The 15,498-nt window shown below is 46.3% G+C and overlaps 1 protein-coding gene across 1 annotated transcript in view; it reads left to right on the top strand.

Annotated features, from left to right (window-relative positions):
* Nucleotides 1–338: 338 nt before the first annotated feature.
* Nucleotides 339–15,498, top strand: part of LOC134949361 (E3 SUMO-protein ligase ZBED1-like) — a 39,666-nt gene continuing 24,506 nt past the window's right edge. Inside the window, exons 1-2 of the mRNA XM_063937883.1 lie at nt 339–801; nt 15,113–15,204. The gene's annotated coding sequence lies outside the window, so the exon portion shown is untranslated. The remainder of the gene's footprint in view (nt 802–15,112; nt 15,205–15,498) is intronic.

A 15,498-nucleotide genomic window follows, 5' to 3' on the forward strand; every position in this document is an offset into this window, starting at 1 on the left:
CATTTACCTGCATCGTAACCCCATTACTGAGCATTGCCACGGTGTTAATTATGCATTTTACAGCAAGTAACTGTCTCCCATAGATAATAACTTGTACAGGCCAGAGAATGGGGGAATAGTGACCACACGTATGCACTGTGCTCTGCAGCTGATCAGTAGGAGTCGAGTACAGCTAAAGGCACACTGCTAGCACCGGGGCTGACCCTAGAAATGGGGAGATGGCAATTATCTCATATACTGGCACCCCCTCCCCCACACTAGCCCCATCCTGGGCACTATAACCCCAGCTACCCCCCTCCCCCGGCACCTCTGTATGCTGTATCCCCCGCTCACCCGAAGAGCCCGGAGAAGAAGGAATGGGAGGATTTGACTTTCTTGTCGGCCTCAGCCAGGAGCTGCATCGCCTCCTTCTCCTTCCCGGTGTTGTCCATGGCGAGGATCGCAGGCCGCAACGGTCACCGGGTACCAGGGGTGATGATGGGGCTATAACGAGGGTCAATCCCGGAGACGGGGTCTGCGGGGTGGTCTCTGCCTTCTGCTGACAGCTCGGCCTCGGGGAGGAGGGGGAAGATATCTCGATGAGCCGCTGACACAGACCCGCAGCGCTACTTCCGCCCACACAGTGGGCATGTGATCACGCACGCACATCACTTCCGCCCACAGCTCTTGTCAGCTGAGCCACACGTCATGTGACCGATTTAAAACCCCTAACCGGGCTGGAAGACTAGCGGGCAGGCAGACACGTCTAAAGCTGTGAAACCGAGGGTTGGTGGTGTACGTGACCTGTGGATCCCGTTTCTGGTAAAGGGGCATCAGTTCCCTCATGCTTACATGTAGTAATTGCACAGTCTTATCTATATCCATCTGATAGAACATTGTAGTTATTGGCAGCACTTGTGTACTCAGCATGCTCACGTTATATGGCATGGGCTCTAAACCAGATAGCATTGCAGCATGGGTTAGACAAGACATTGATGAGTCCTGTGTTTCCATGTGCATTACTCAATATTGGTGTTTATAAATAGATTAATTAATTAGGAAGGTTTTTTTTCCAGCAGTGCATGTCTCATTTCAGCGATTCAATTACGAGGCTGAAGTTAGCTTCTTATTCGGCCAGCTTCTTATTCACTTCTTATTCGGCTCCAGCTTCTTATTCAGAAAATATTATATTAAAATAAATTAAATAAGGATAGATCACTAAGATAACATTGCATAAACTTCAAATAGTGTCCCTTACACCAATTTACATTACATTTTGCATTAAACAAAAATGATTTAGGCATGAAAATGGTAGTAAAGCGGGCAAAGGCACCAGATTTCATCATTTTGAATAAGAAGCTGTAGTTGTGCAAAGGTTAAACATCGTTGGTCCACAGATTTGACACTTGAAACCCACACAGGGTGGTCACTTACATATCACGCACTTGCAAGTTGCCTTGACAAACAAGTATTTGGGCATGAAAATGGTGGTAAAGCATCTCAGACACCAGATTTCATCATTTTGAATAAGAAGCTGTAGTTCTGCAAGGGTTAAACAGCGTTGGTCAACAGATTTGACACTTGAAACCCACAAAGGGTGGTCACATACATATATCCCACTTGATATTTGCCTTGACCAACAAGCATTTGGGCAAGAAAATGAGCGTTGAAGCCGGCACATACACCAGATTTCTTCATTTTGAATAAGAAGCTGTAGTTCTGCAAGGGTTAAACAGTGTTTGTCTTCAAAACTGACAGTTTTGACTTAGGAGGTCATTCCGAGTTGATCGTAGCTGTGCTAAATTTAGCGCAGCTATGATCATTCACACTAACATGCGGGGGGACGCCCAGCACAGGGCTAGTCCGCCCTGCATGTCCGTGCCGGGTCCCCCCCCCCCTCCCCTCTGCAGAAGTGCAAAGGCATCGCACAGCGGTGATGCCTTTGCACTTCAAGAGTAGCTCCCGGCCAGTGCAGCTTTAGCGTGCTGGCCGGGAGCTACTCATCGCGGCCCGTCCCCAGTTCGGTCCAGGCCACGCCTGCATTGGCCGGACCACTCCCATGAAACGGCGGCCAAACGCCGCCGTTCCACCCCCTCCTGCCCAGCGACTGACTCTGCCTGTCAATCAGGCAGAGGCGATCGCAGCCCTGCTATGGCCCTCGGCCGTCTAGCCTGTGCCGGCGCATGCACAGTAGAGACCCGTTCACTCGGCTGCGACAAACAGCAGCAAGCGAACAGGTCAGATTGACCCCCTACATTCACAAACAGCCGGTGTTGGGGGTTTGGGTGAGTTTCTGCTCGTTTTGTAACCGATCAAACCACACATGTCGATAAACCTAATAGCCAACTGATGACGGCCACTGTCAGTGTCTGCTGACATTACTGATGCACACAGTATGACTGCAAACGCAGAGGTCGCACCGTTGTAACTTTCACATGCCCTATGCTAGGTGCGGATCATACATCTTAGTATGGACTCCATTGTGAGCAATTCAGTCTCTTTATGTAGCCACTATCAGCAGCACGCACGTGTCACTCAAATATTATGCCCACACTATGTTGCATCTGTGTCTGATTATTTAAGTTCATGTAACCACCCAGGAACACCCAACACATTTCAAATAAGTCTGAATCTGTACTGCGGCTCTATATGAACGGAACACATTCGCGGTACATTCAAACCAGACGGGGAAAAAACACATTGGCCCGCACAGGAAAATGAACACACATTGGGGGAAATTAATTTTTTTGGAGCATAGTGATAATTAATGGGTGCCTGACAGAGATTCAATTGATTTGGGGGCCCATTAGTTATTGTGCTTGTCGCCCTCAGAAGCACTGAATTTAGTTGTGTTCCGTATAGCAGCTAATCCTGTCAAATCCATCATAGAGCACGAAAACCCAAACTATGGGCCTGATTTAGGTTGGATTGCAAATTCTGCTAAGTAGCAGAATTTGCAATCCATGAGTTTGCATGCTGGGGGCCGCCCACCGCAGACCAAGGCCACCCAGCATGCTGACTGGCGCTCCCTCCCTTTATCAAGCAGAAATTGCGATCGCACAGCAATTTCTGCTTGATAGCCGAAATTAGGGTAGCCTCCCGTGAGTGCAGCTTAGCTGCGCCCGCAGGAAGCCCGCTGCCAATTTTCTAATTGCGGCGGCTGCGTGTGACAGCCGCCACAATCACGCCACCCCCCCGTTTTGATGACGCCGCCCAGCAACAATTAAAGTATTATATTGGGTGCCCATTAATTAATGCAGTCCAGAACCGTAACTAGGGCGGTGCCGCCGCAGAGAACCGTAGATGTCCTCTGGGCGGAAGTAGCTGCTGCAATCTCCCAAGTGCCTGCTGAGATGTATATTACTAATATGCTTTTCAGCCGCAAGTGCCTATCTCTTTCTCTGTGAAGTGCACCGTCCCGGCAGAGCTGAGTGAGCTCCGCCTCCCCCGTTCTGCAGTACGAAGGATGAGATGTCAGACCGTGGCTGGGTACAACAACAAAGTTAATTAGCACAGCAGCTCCTGGGGGATGGAGGGTGGAGGAATCTGAAGGAGGAATAAGTAGGAATGATAATGAGGAGGAATGATGGTGATGATGAGGAGAAATAACATGGAGGAGGAGGAATGATGATGATCAGGAGGAATGAGTAGGAAGGGCTTCACTGTGGCATAATGTGTTCAAGAGGCTCTACTGTGTATAAGAGGTTCTAATGCAGCATAATGTGTATAATGTAGAGATGTGCGGCGGGCACTTTTCGTGTTTTGGTTCTGGATCCCCGCTCGTCTGTTGGATCTGGATTGGTTTTTCCAAAACCACCCATTCGGGTTTTGGTTTTGGATCTGGATGATTTTTGTAAAAAACATAAAAACAGCTAAAATCACAGAATTTGGGGGTAATTTTGATCCTACGGTATTATTAACCTCAATAACATTAATTTCCACTAATTTCCAGTCTATTCTGAACACCTCACACCTCACAATATTGTTTTTAGGCCAAAAGGTTGCACCAAGGTGGCGGTATGACTAAGCTAAGCGACACAAGTGTGCGGCACAAACACCTGGCCCATCAAGGAGTGGCACTGCAGTGTCAGACAGGATGTCAGATTTAAAAAATAGTCCCCAAACAGCACATGTTGCAAAGAAGAAAAAAAGTGCAAGATGGAATTGTTCTTGGGCACTCCCACCCACCCGTATATTGTATAAACAGGACATGCACACTTTAACAAACCAATCATTTCAGCGACAGGGTCTGCCACACGACTGTGGCTGAAACGATTGGTTTGTTTGGGCCCCCACCAAAAAAGAAGCAATCAATCTCTCCTTGCACAAACTGGCCCTACAGAGGCAAAATGTCGACCTCATCCTCCTATTCCTCACCCCTTTCAGTGTGTACATCCTCCTCCTCACAGAGTATTAATTCGTCCCCACTGGAATCCACCATCACAGGTCCCTGTGTACTTTCTGGAGGCAATTGCTGGTCAAGGTCTTCCCGGAGGAATTTATAATTCATTTTGGTGAACATCATCTTCTCCACATTTTGTGGAAGTAACCTCCTACGTCGATCGCTGACAAGGTTACCGGCTGCACTAAACACTCTTTGGGAGTACACACTGGAGGGGGGGCGCAACTTAGGTAAAATAAAGCCATTTTGTGCAAGGGCATCCAAATTAGCTCATTTTCTTGCCAGTATACATACAGACTGTCTGACATGCCTACTTGGATGCTGTCACTCATATAATCGTCCACCATTCTTTCAATGGTGACATAATCATATGCAGTGACAGTAGACATGTCAGTAATCATTGGCAGGTCCTTCAGTCCGGACCAGATGTCAGCACTCGCTCCTGACTGCCCTGCATCACAGCCAGCGGGTGAGCTAGGAAATCTTATCCTTTTCCTCGCAGCCCCAGTTGCGGGAGAAAATGAAGGAGGAGCTGTTGACTGGTCACGTTCCGCTTGAGTTGACAATTTTCTCACCAGCAGGTCTTTGAACCTCTGCAGACTTGTGTCTGCCGGAAAGAGAGAGACAACGTAGGCTTTAAACCTAGGTTAGAGCACGGTGGCCAAAATGTAGTGCTCTGATTTCAACAGATTGACCACCCTAGAATCCTGGCAAAGCGAATGAAGGGCTCCATCCACAAGTCCCACATACTTAGCGGAATTGCTCCGTATTAGCTCCTTCTTCAATTTCTCCAGCTGCTTCTGCAAAAGCCTGATGAGGGGTATGACCTGACTCAAGCTGGCAGTGTCTGAACTGACTTCACGTGTGGCAAGTTCGAAGGGTTGGAGAACCTTGTACAAGACAGAAATCATTCTCCCCTGCGCTTGAGTCATGTGCATTCCCCCTCCTTTGCCTATATTGTAGTTGGATGTATAGGCTTGAATGCCATTTTGCTGCTCCTCCATCCTCTGAAGCATATAGAGGGTTGAATTCCACCTCGTTACCACCTCTTGCTTCAGGTTATGGCAGGGCGTGTTCAGGAGTGTTTGCTGGTGCTCCACTCTTCGGCACGCAGTGTCTGAATGTCGAAAGTGGCCCGCACTTTTCAGGCCACTGACAGCATCTCTTGCACGCCCCTGTGATTTTTCAAAAAATTCTGCACCACCAAATTAATTGTATGTGCAAAACATGGGACGTGCTGGAATTTGCCCACATGTAATGCATGCACAATATTGATGGTGTTGTCCGATATCACAAATCCCCAGGAGAGTGTAAGTGGGGTAAGCCATTGTGCGATGATGTCCCTCAGTTTCCGTAAGAGATTGTCAGCTGTGTGCCTTTTACGGAAACCGGTGATACACAGCGTAGCCTGCCTAGGAACGAGTTGGCGTTTGCAAGATGCTGCTACTGGTGCCGCTGCTGTTGTTGCTGCGGGAGGCAATTCATCTACCCAGTGGGCTGTCACAGTCATATAGTCCTTAGTCTGCCCTGTTCCACTTGTCCACATGTCCGGGTTAAGTGGACAGTGGGTACAACTGCATTTTTTAGGACACTGAGGACACTTTTTCTGACGTCTCTGTACATTCTCGGTATCGCCTGCCTAATGAAGTGGAATCTAGATGGGATTTGGTACCGGGGACACCCTACCTCCATCAATTCTCTAAGTCCCTCTGAACTAATGGCGGATACCGGACGCACGTCGAACACCAACATAGCTGTCAAGGCCTCAGTTATCTGCTTTGCAACATGATGATTGTTGTCATATTTCATCTTCCTTGCAAAGGACTGTTGGACAGTCAATTGTTTACTGGAAGTAGTACAAGTGGTCTTCCGACTTCCCCTCTGGGATGACTATCGACTCCCAGCAGCAACAACAGCAGTGGTAGCAGTAGGTGTACCACTCAAGGATCCTCCGGAGCAGAGCCGGCCCTAGCCAATATGATGCCCTAGGCAAGATTTTGGCTGGTGCCCCCTAGCACCACCGCTAGTTCCGCCTCTGACCCTGCAACCCTTTCCCAGCACCATCACCCACCACCCATAGCAGTCCTTTTTTTTTTTTTTTTTTTTTCCCTACCCCCTGTAATTTAAATAAAAACAGCGTGCACATTTGGTGCACAGCCCAAAAAGGTATGTGTTTTTTCTGACAAGGGGCATGGCCACACAATAGTACCCCCAATTCAAATTATGCCTCACAGTAGTGCAATTTTATTCACAATTTATCATGCGATAGTGTCCCTTATTCACGTTACATCACACAGTAGTACCACATTACCTTATATACATTACTCCTCACAGTAGTGCCCCTCATTCACATAACATCATACTTATTCACATTACAACACACAATATTGCTCTTTATTCTCATTACACCACACCATATTTGTTCCTTATTCACATTACACCACACCATATTGCTCTTTATTCACATTAGACCACACAGTAGTGCCCTGTCTATACGTTACGCCACACAGTAGAGCACCTTATACATATAATGACACACATTGGTAATACATTTATACACATAATACCACACAGTAATGCTCCTTACACATATTACACACATTATTAATGTCCTTATAAACATAATGCACCTTACATGTTATGCCAACCCTTATTAATGCTCTTATACACATAATTTCCCTTACACATATGCCGCACATTGTTAATGCCCTTATACACATGACACACATAATGTCCCTTACACATATGCCGCACATTATTTGTGCCCTTATACACATAGTGCCCCTTACACATATGTTACACGTTATTAATGCCCTTATACACATAATGACACACATAATTCCTGGCATGAGTCAACTGGCAACTCTGCCAATGTCGGGTGCCTATTTTTTATGAAAGTGCATCTTATTTGCATTGCTATGTGGCTAGGATGCACAAGCAGCTTCTGCTGATTAAAATGATATCTGGCATGCCTATATACTGTTGCGACTGTGGCTGTATCTGCATACGAAATGCTACACACAGAATATAGGCATGCTGCATATCATTTTAATCAGCAGAAGCTGCTTGTGCCCCTAGGCATACCAGATGCCCTAGGCAATTGCCTAGTTTGCCTATGCCTAGGGCCGGCTCTGCTCCGGAGAAATCCAGGTTAGGAGAGGACTCCTCAGTCTTGCCAGTGACATGGCCTGCAGGACTACTGACGTTCTTGACTGAGGAGGAAGTTGACATTGAGGGAGTTGGTGGTGTGGCTTGCAGGAGGTTGGGTACAAGAGGAAGAAGGGATTTAGGTGTCAGTGGACTGCTTATGCTCTTACCCAAAGTGTCTGAACTTGACAATGACTTCTGATGAATGCGCAGCAGTTGACGTATAAGGAAGGATGTTCCTAGTTGGTTAACGTCCTTACACGTACTTATTACGGATTGACAAAGGTAACAACACAGCTTGACACCTGTTGTCCGGAATTGTGGAGAAATAATTCCACACCAAAGAGGTGGCTCTTTTGGTAGTTTGCCTAGGCATGACAATGGGCTTATTCATCCCACAGACAACAACTGTCTCCCCTGGTGCCTGATTTAAAAAAAACACATCACCATCAGAATCCTCCTCGTCCACTTTCTCCTCAGCTCCAGCAACACCCATATCCTCATCTTGGTGTACTTCAACAGTGACATCTTTAATTTGAATATCAGAAACTGGACTGTGGGTCCTCCTTCCAGCACTTGCAGAGGGCATGCAATTGGTGGAAGGAGCCACCTCTTCCGGTCCAGTGCCGACACACTTGGACCCTCCTTGGGGATTTGTGATACCATCTTAGAACGCACAGTTCTTTGCTGTGCTTTTGCCAGCTTAACTCATCATTTTTCTAGCGGGAGAATGAGGGCTTCCATCGTTGTGTGAAGCTGAACCACTAGTCATGAAACATAGGCCAGGGCCTTAGCCGTTCCCTGCCACTCCGTGTCGTAAATGGCATATTGGCAAGTTACGTTTCTCCTCAGGCCATTTACATTTTTTTTTTTGGGGTCTTTTTACTGAACTTTGGCTTTTTGGATTTTACATGCCCACTACTATCACATTGGGCATCTGCCTTGCAGACGACGTTGATGGCATTTCATCATCTATGTCATGACTAGTGGCAGCAACTTCAGCACTAGGAGGAAGTGGTTCTTGAGCTTTCCCTATTTTATCCTCCAAATTTTTGTTCTCCATTATTTTTCTGGCGTTATATAACACAATATGTGGCACAGGAGAGCGTACCCCTACACCACACAGGGAAAACCCTGTAAAAATTATTTGGATGAAATATTACTAACCCCTTTATTTGGAATAAATATACAGCACAGCACAGTACCACTGGACATATATGGCAGTATCACTGGATTTATATGGCAGTACCACTGGGCTGGATTTATATGGCAGTACCACTGGACTGGATTTATAGGGCAGTATCACTGGAATTATATGGCAGGACCACTGGACTTATACAGCAGTACCACTGGACTGGATTTATACGGCAGTATCATTGGACTTATACGGCAGTACCACTGGACTGGATTTATACGGCAGTATCATTGGACTTTTACGGCAGTATCACTGGACTGGACTTATACGGCGGTACCACTGGACTTATACGGCGGTACCACTTGACATATACGGCAGTACCACTGGACTTATATTCCAGTATCACTGGATTTATACGGCAGTACCACTGGACTTATATGGCAGTATCACTGGAATTATATGGCAGTACCACTGGACTGGATTTATACGGCAGTATCATTGGACTTATACGGCAGTATCACTGGACTGGATTTATACGGCGGTACCACTGGATTTATACGGCGGTACCACTGGATTTATACGGCGGTACCACTGGATTTATACGGCGGTACCACTGGATTTATACGGCGGTACCACTGGATTTATACGGCGGTACCACTGGACTTATATGGCAGTATCACTGGACTTATACGGCAGTATCACTGGAATTATATGGCAGTACCACTGGACTGGATTTATACGGCAGTATCATTGGACTTATACGGCAGTATCACTGGACTGGACTTATACGGCGGTACCACTGGATTTATACGGCGGTACCACTGGACTTATATTCCAGTATCACTGGATTTATACAGCAGTACCACTGGACTGGATTTATACGGCAGTATCACTGGACTTATACGGCAGTACCACTGGACTGGATTTATACGGCAGTACCACTGGATTTATACGGCAGTACCACTGGACTTACACAGCTGCACCAATGTACTGGACTTATACGGCAGTACCCCAAGACTTATACGGCAGTACCCCTGAACTTATACAGCTGCACTACTGTACTGGACTTGTACGGCAGTACCCCATGGCTTATACGGCAGCACAGGGACACCACCACTGTACTGATGCAGGACAACACAGCACCACTGGACTGGACTTGTACAGCAGCACTGGACATATGGCAGCAGTGGACACAACCACTGTGACTGGACTGATGCAGCACAAGACACTACCACTGTACTGATGCAGGACAACACAGCACCACTGCACTGGACTTATACAGCTACACTGTACATATGGCAGCAGAGGACACCACAACTGTGACTAGACTGATGCAGCATAAGAAACTACACTGGACTGAGCAGCACAAGACAGCACTGGAATCGCCACCCCACTTTCCCTCCCTCACGGACACTGAGGATGGAGACACGTCCTCTCGCTACACTCTCCAATTCCGGAGTGAAAAAAACGGCGACGCGTAGCTCCTTATATGGAATACAAAACCCGTGAGAATCCGACAGCGGGATGATGACGTTTTTCCTCGTTCTGGTTTCTGAGTCTGGCGGGAAAAGCTGAGCCGGGCTCGGATCCTGGCTCAGGTAGTGAAGTCTGGTGGGGATCGGTTCTCAAGGAATCGAACCCGCTCATCTCTAGTATAATGCGCTATACTGTGTGGTGTAATGTGTATAAGCGGCTCTACTGTGTGACATAACATGCATAAAGGGGCTCCACTGTGTGGTATAATGTGTATAAGGGGCGCTGCTGTGTGGCAAAATGTGTATAAGGGGCACTACTGTGAGACAATGTGTATAAGGGTCTCTACTGTGTGACATAACGTGTATCATTGGTACTACTGGGTAAATTAAAGTGTAATAGGGGCTGCATAATGTATATAAGGGGTACTACTATGTGGAGTAACATGTATAAGGGGTACTACTGTGTGGCGTAATGTGAATAATGGACACAACTATGCAGTGTAATGTGAAGTGGTACTATTATGTGGCCACACCCCTTCACCAATCTTACACTGCACATATTAGTGCTGCTTATACACATAATACCCACAGTTGTAGTGCCCCCATAATGCTCACAGTATAACGTTATACACATACTGCTCCCAGTAGTAGTGCAGCTTATACACATAATGTCCCCACTAGTAGTGCCGCTTATACACACAAAGCCCACAGTAGTGCTGCTTAAACATAATGCACCCAGTATGTAGCGTATACACATAATGCCTGTAGTAGTAGCACCCCTTGTACATAATGTCCACAATAGTACACATAATGCCCACAGTAGTAGTGCCCCTTTATATGTAATGCCTACAGAAGTTCCACTTATACACAAAATACACACACGCACTCTTACATTCTCTCTCACTCTCTTTCCCTCGTTACCTAAATCTGGCTGGCCGATACTGTTTCTTCTCCCTCTGTACAGCAGCATGGTTCTGTGTAGCTCTGCCCCCACCATTCCATATAGCTCCATCCCCTCATTCCGGTGTAGCTCTGCCCCCTCTTCAGGCCCTGCACAATGCCGCTGTAAAAGGGAATGGGAGAGGGGTTGCTTTAGCTGCCGGCAGCTGTGGGAGGGGACAGGCGCAGTATCAGGGATGCAGACATGGGGAAGTGCCTCTCCAGCCTGGCACCTTCTTGCTTTGCATCCCTTAGCTGAGCAAGTAGCGCCGGGCCTGTACTCGGGGTCGAACTGGCCCACAGGGGTAAAGGGAAAACCCATATGGGCCCCACTTGCTGGGGGCCCTTCTCCTCTTCTAGGGATCAGGATCCAGACTGTGCACTTGAATTATACATATGCTGCACAGGACTATGGTGTATTTTGTACAGTGCATTGCTTTTATTCATCTGGTACATTATCATACATACACAAGCAGTATTTACTATACTTTACCAGACCCTCCAACATAACTCTTCCCAAGTACAAAATGCTCTGCTCCTGAATTTCCCACCTAATTTATGATTGCAGTTGCCTGTATTAAACTAGTTAATTGATGGAAAATGTGTTTAAACTGAGGTGGCTGCAATAATAAATTAAGGCCCTCATTCCGAGTTGCTCGCTAGCTGCTTTTAGCAGCAGTGCAAACGCTAAGCCGCTACCCTCTGGGAGTGCTATTAAATATTTTCATGCTGTTTCAGAGTAGCTCGAAACTTACTCCTACCTTGCGATCACTGCAGACCGTTCAGTTCCTGTTTTGACGTCACAAACGCCCTTCGTTCGGCCAGCCACTCCCCCGTTTCTACAGGCACGCCTGCGTTTTCTGCTGACACGCCTGCGTTTTTTAGCACACTCCCGGAAAACGGTCAGTTACCACCCAGAAATGCCCCTTTCCTGTCAATCACTCACCGATCACTCGAGCGATATAAAACAGTAGTTCGGCCATGTGTAAAATTGCAAAGTTTTGTGTGAAAGTACTTAGCGCGTGCGCACTGCGGCCCATACGCATGCGCAGAACAGACAATTTTTAGCCTGATCGCTACGCTGCGAAAAACGACAACGAGCAATCAACTCGGAATGAGGGCCTAAGTCAGAAGTCCAGGACCAGAGCATTTTGTACCTGGTGGAAATTGGAGGGCATGCTTTACTATACTATATACTCTCTAATTGTTATCAAAATGTTTATGGCAGCTGCCCACACCCCATCTGGAGACTGACTACTTCCTAAACACATGCCCCATAACGGCATCTACTGGTGGGCCCTTTATGCTCCAGTCCAACACTGCCTGTACTCACCAACCTCTTGGATTGCATCCTCTTGGGTCTATGTAGTAATCCATTGGTCTTGGTAAAATAAAAAAAGCGAAATACCAGGCCCCACAGACATGCATTGTACAGTGATTAAACCAAAATTACAGAGTCACATTCCCATTGAAGTCAATGGGTAAGTGATGATTAGCTGAGAGAGATGTTCCCACTGACTTCAATGGGAATTGGGGCATGTCCATGGGGCTCAAAAGTTATCATTATTTTTTTTTTATTTCACCAAGACCAGTGGATTACTACTTGACCCAAGAGGATCCAATCCAAGGGGTTGGTATGAAGTTTTTTGTTATTTATTATTTTTATTTAAGTACCAAAACTTCCAGTGTCAGTCTACTTTCATTATTTTAAAATTTTTGACTTTACTGGCAGACTACAGGTGCCAGCATGCGCTTAATATCCATGCTTCTTATTCAGAATGACAAAATCTGGTGCCTGTGCCCGCTTTACCACCCTGTTTTTATGCCCAAATGCTTGTTGGTCAAGGCAACTTGCAAGAGGGTGATATGTAAGTGACCACCCTGTGTGGGTTTCAAGTGTCAAATCTGTTGACCAACGCTGTTTAACCCTTGCACAACTACAGCTTCTTATTCAAAATGATGAAATCTGGTGCCTTTGCCCGCTTTACCACCATTTTAATGCCTAAATCATTTTTGTTTAATGCAAAATGTAATGTAAATTGGTGTAAGGGACACTATTTGAAGTTTAATAAATGTTAACTTAGTGATCTATCCTTATTTAATTTATTTTAATATAATATTTTCTGAATAAGAAGCTGGAGCCGAATAAGAAGTGAATAAGAAGCTGGCCGAAGAAGAAGCTAACTTCAGCCTCGTCATTCATTTTGCTATTGGGTAAAAACCGGAATGGTCCGGACCACAGATCGCCAGATAGGACCTGCTCCCTGTAGCAAACTGTCATTCTGGAGGTTGTAGTGCTTGTCCTCATCCGGGTGGTGTCATGTCGGGGAGGGTGCCTGTGACAGCTATCGCCAGGGAGGTGGTGAGGGAGAGATTACAGTTGCCCTGTATGGTCTGGACTGTTACAGCTATTACCCCATCTCTGGCCCATACAGGGAGGTTGTAATCTCTCCTTCCCCATCTGCCTGGTGACAGCTCCTCCCAGCCAGGACACCCCCTGGACAGGGACGAGCACTACAAGCTCCAGAATGCTGCTGGAAGCTGGTCCGGTCCAGCGTTCCGGGGTCTGAACTGTTCCGGTTTTTACCTAATCCCATTCAATTTAAGTGTAGTTGTCTAGTTATTTATACAGGCATGTCTGCTGCTTGCAAATCTGTTTTGAATGCAATTGTGTATCCTACTGATGGTACAGTATAAATAAGACAATCACAGAATACTGCTGCAAACCTATTTGAAGTCATTGACCTTTATAGTGTAGCATAAGTCCTGTTAGAAGTAATATCCAAACTACAAGGAATGCTCTTTGATATCTCCACCTAGTCTAGGAAATTGGTACACCCAGCAATAGTTCCGGTGAAGTGAGACACTGCACTAAATGCTGACCACATGTGCCCAGACAGAGCCGCCCCTAACCAGTATGATGCACTAGGCAAGATTTTGGCTGGTGCCCCCTAGCACTGCCGCTATTTCCACCTCTGACCCAGCACCCCTCTCCCAGCACAATCACCCCTCACCCATTGCAGTCCTCATTTTGGTGCTCCTACACCCTACATTTTAAATAGGAACAGTGCGCACAAAGGCGGTGTGGTCTTGCTGGGAAGGGGCATGGCCACACAACAGTATCCCCCAATTCAAAGTACACCACACAGTAGTGCAACTTTATTCACATTATATCATGCGGTAGTGTCCATTATTCACGTTACATCACACAGCAGTACCACTTTACCTTATGTACGTTACTTCTCGCAGTAGTGCCCCTTATACACATTACATCACACTGAATTGCCCCTTATTGAAATTATACCACACCATATTGGTTTTTATTCACATTAGACCACACAGTAGTGATCTTTCTATGTTATGACAAGATCTGTGGCCAATTTTGCTGCATGAGAGAGTTAAGAAAAATCACACGTGCAATACGCAGCTGATGCCCTTGTACAGAAATGAATTCTAGTTGAATATTGACACTACACACACTAATATGGCCATTAGACAGCAATGTCCACATGCTCAGGGATGGCAACCTGCTTTTTTATGATGTGATGGAGCCCAGTGACTCCCAGGTATCAATAATGGAGAACTATAATGAGCATGGTAAATAGGTGTGTGTGTGTGTTAATATAACATACATCAAACTAAAGTTCCCAAATGTTTATCTAAATCAGTGGTTCTCAAGTGCGTCCAACAGGTCATGTTTTGTGGGTTTCTCTAATCGTATACAGGTGAGTTAATATATTTTTGCTTGGTTAGTAATTATCCACTCTGCTCCTACAGACAATAATCCTGAAAACATGACCTGTTGGTGGTACTTGAGCGTTGAGACTGAGAACCACTGATCTATTTGTTTGAATAAACTAAGCAATGATAGAACATTTCAATTTGCTGCTGAAAACCTGGTATTCTTATTGTCTCTAGCAATATAATAAACATGTAGTGCTGTTCAGGTTAATAGGTATTTATCCCCATGCATTTTGTCTGTATTTTTTGTATATGTAGTACCTCTGTACCTGTCTGAATGTGTTGTTCTTTCAGGTACAATGAAGATGAGCCTTGAAAAGGAGGCTGGCGGGTGCTCAACGTGGTGACTTCAATCAGCCTCACGTGACGTCTTGAGAAAATAGGAGGTAAAAGTGTGCCATAGCAGTTTTTAAGCCATTAAGGGGGGGATACAGCAGAAATGGCAGGTAAGGATCAGAGCGTAGAGTGAGACCAGAAGTAAAACACCAGCATAACATATTCATGCTGACCCACTGTACGCTGCATGCCCAGTCTGAGCCAGGGAGGGGGAGCGTGCACGTGACTCCCGGCAGCAGGAAGAGGCTAGATCAGACATCCATCCATATCCTATAAACCCACATGTCTTCCAGAGTTGGGCTGGCAGGCCAGTGGCACAATACATGGTAGCCAGCACGTTAAAC

The sequence above is a fragment of the Pseudophryne corroboree genome, chromosome 8 (genome assembly GCF_028390025.1).
Source record: "Pseudophryne corroboree isolate aPseCor3 chromosome 8, aPseCor3.hap2, whole genome shotgun sequence".
Taxonomy (NCBI): Eukaryota; Metazoa; Chordata; class Amphibia; order Anura; family Myobatrachidae; genus Pseudophryne; species Pseudophryne corroboree.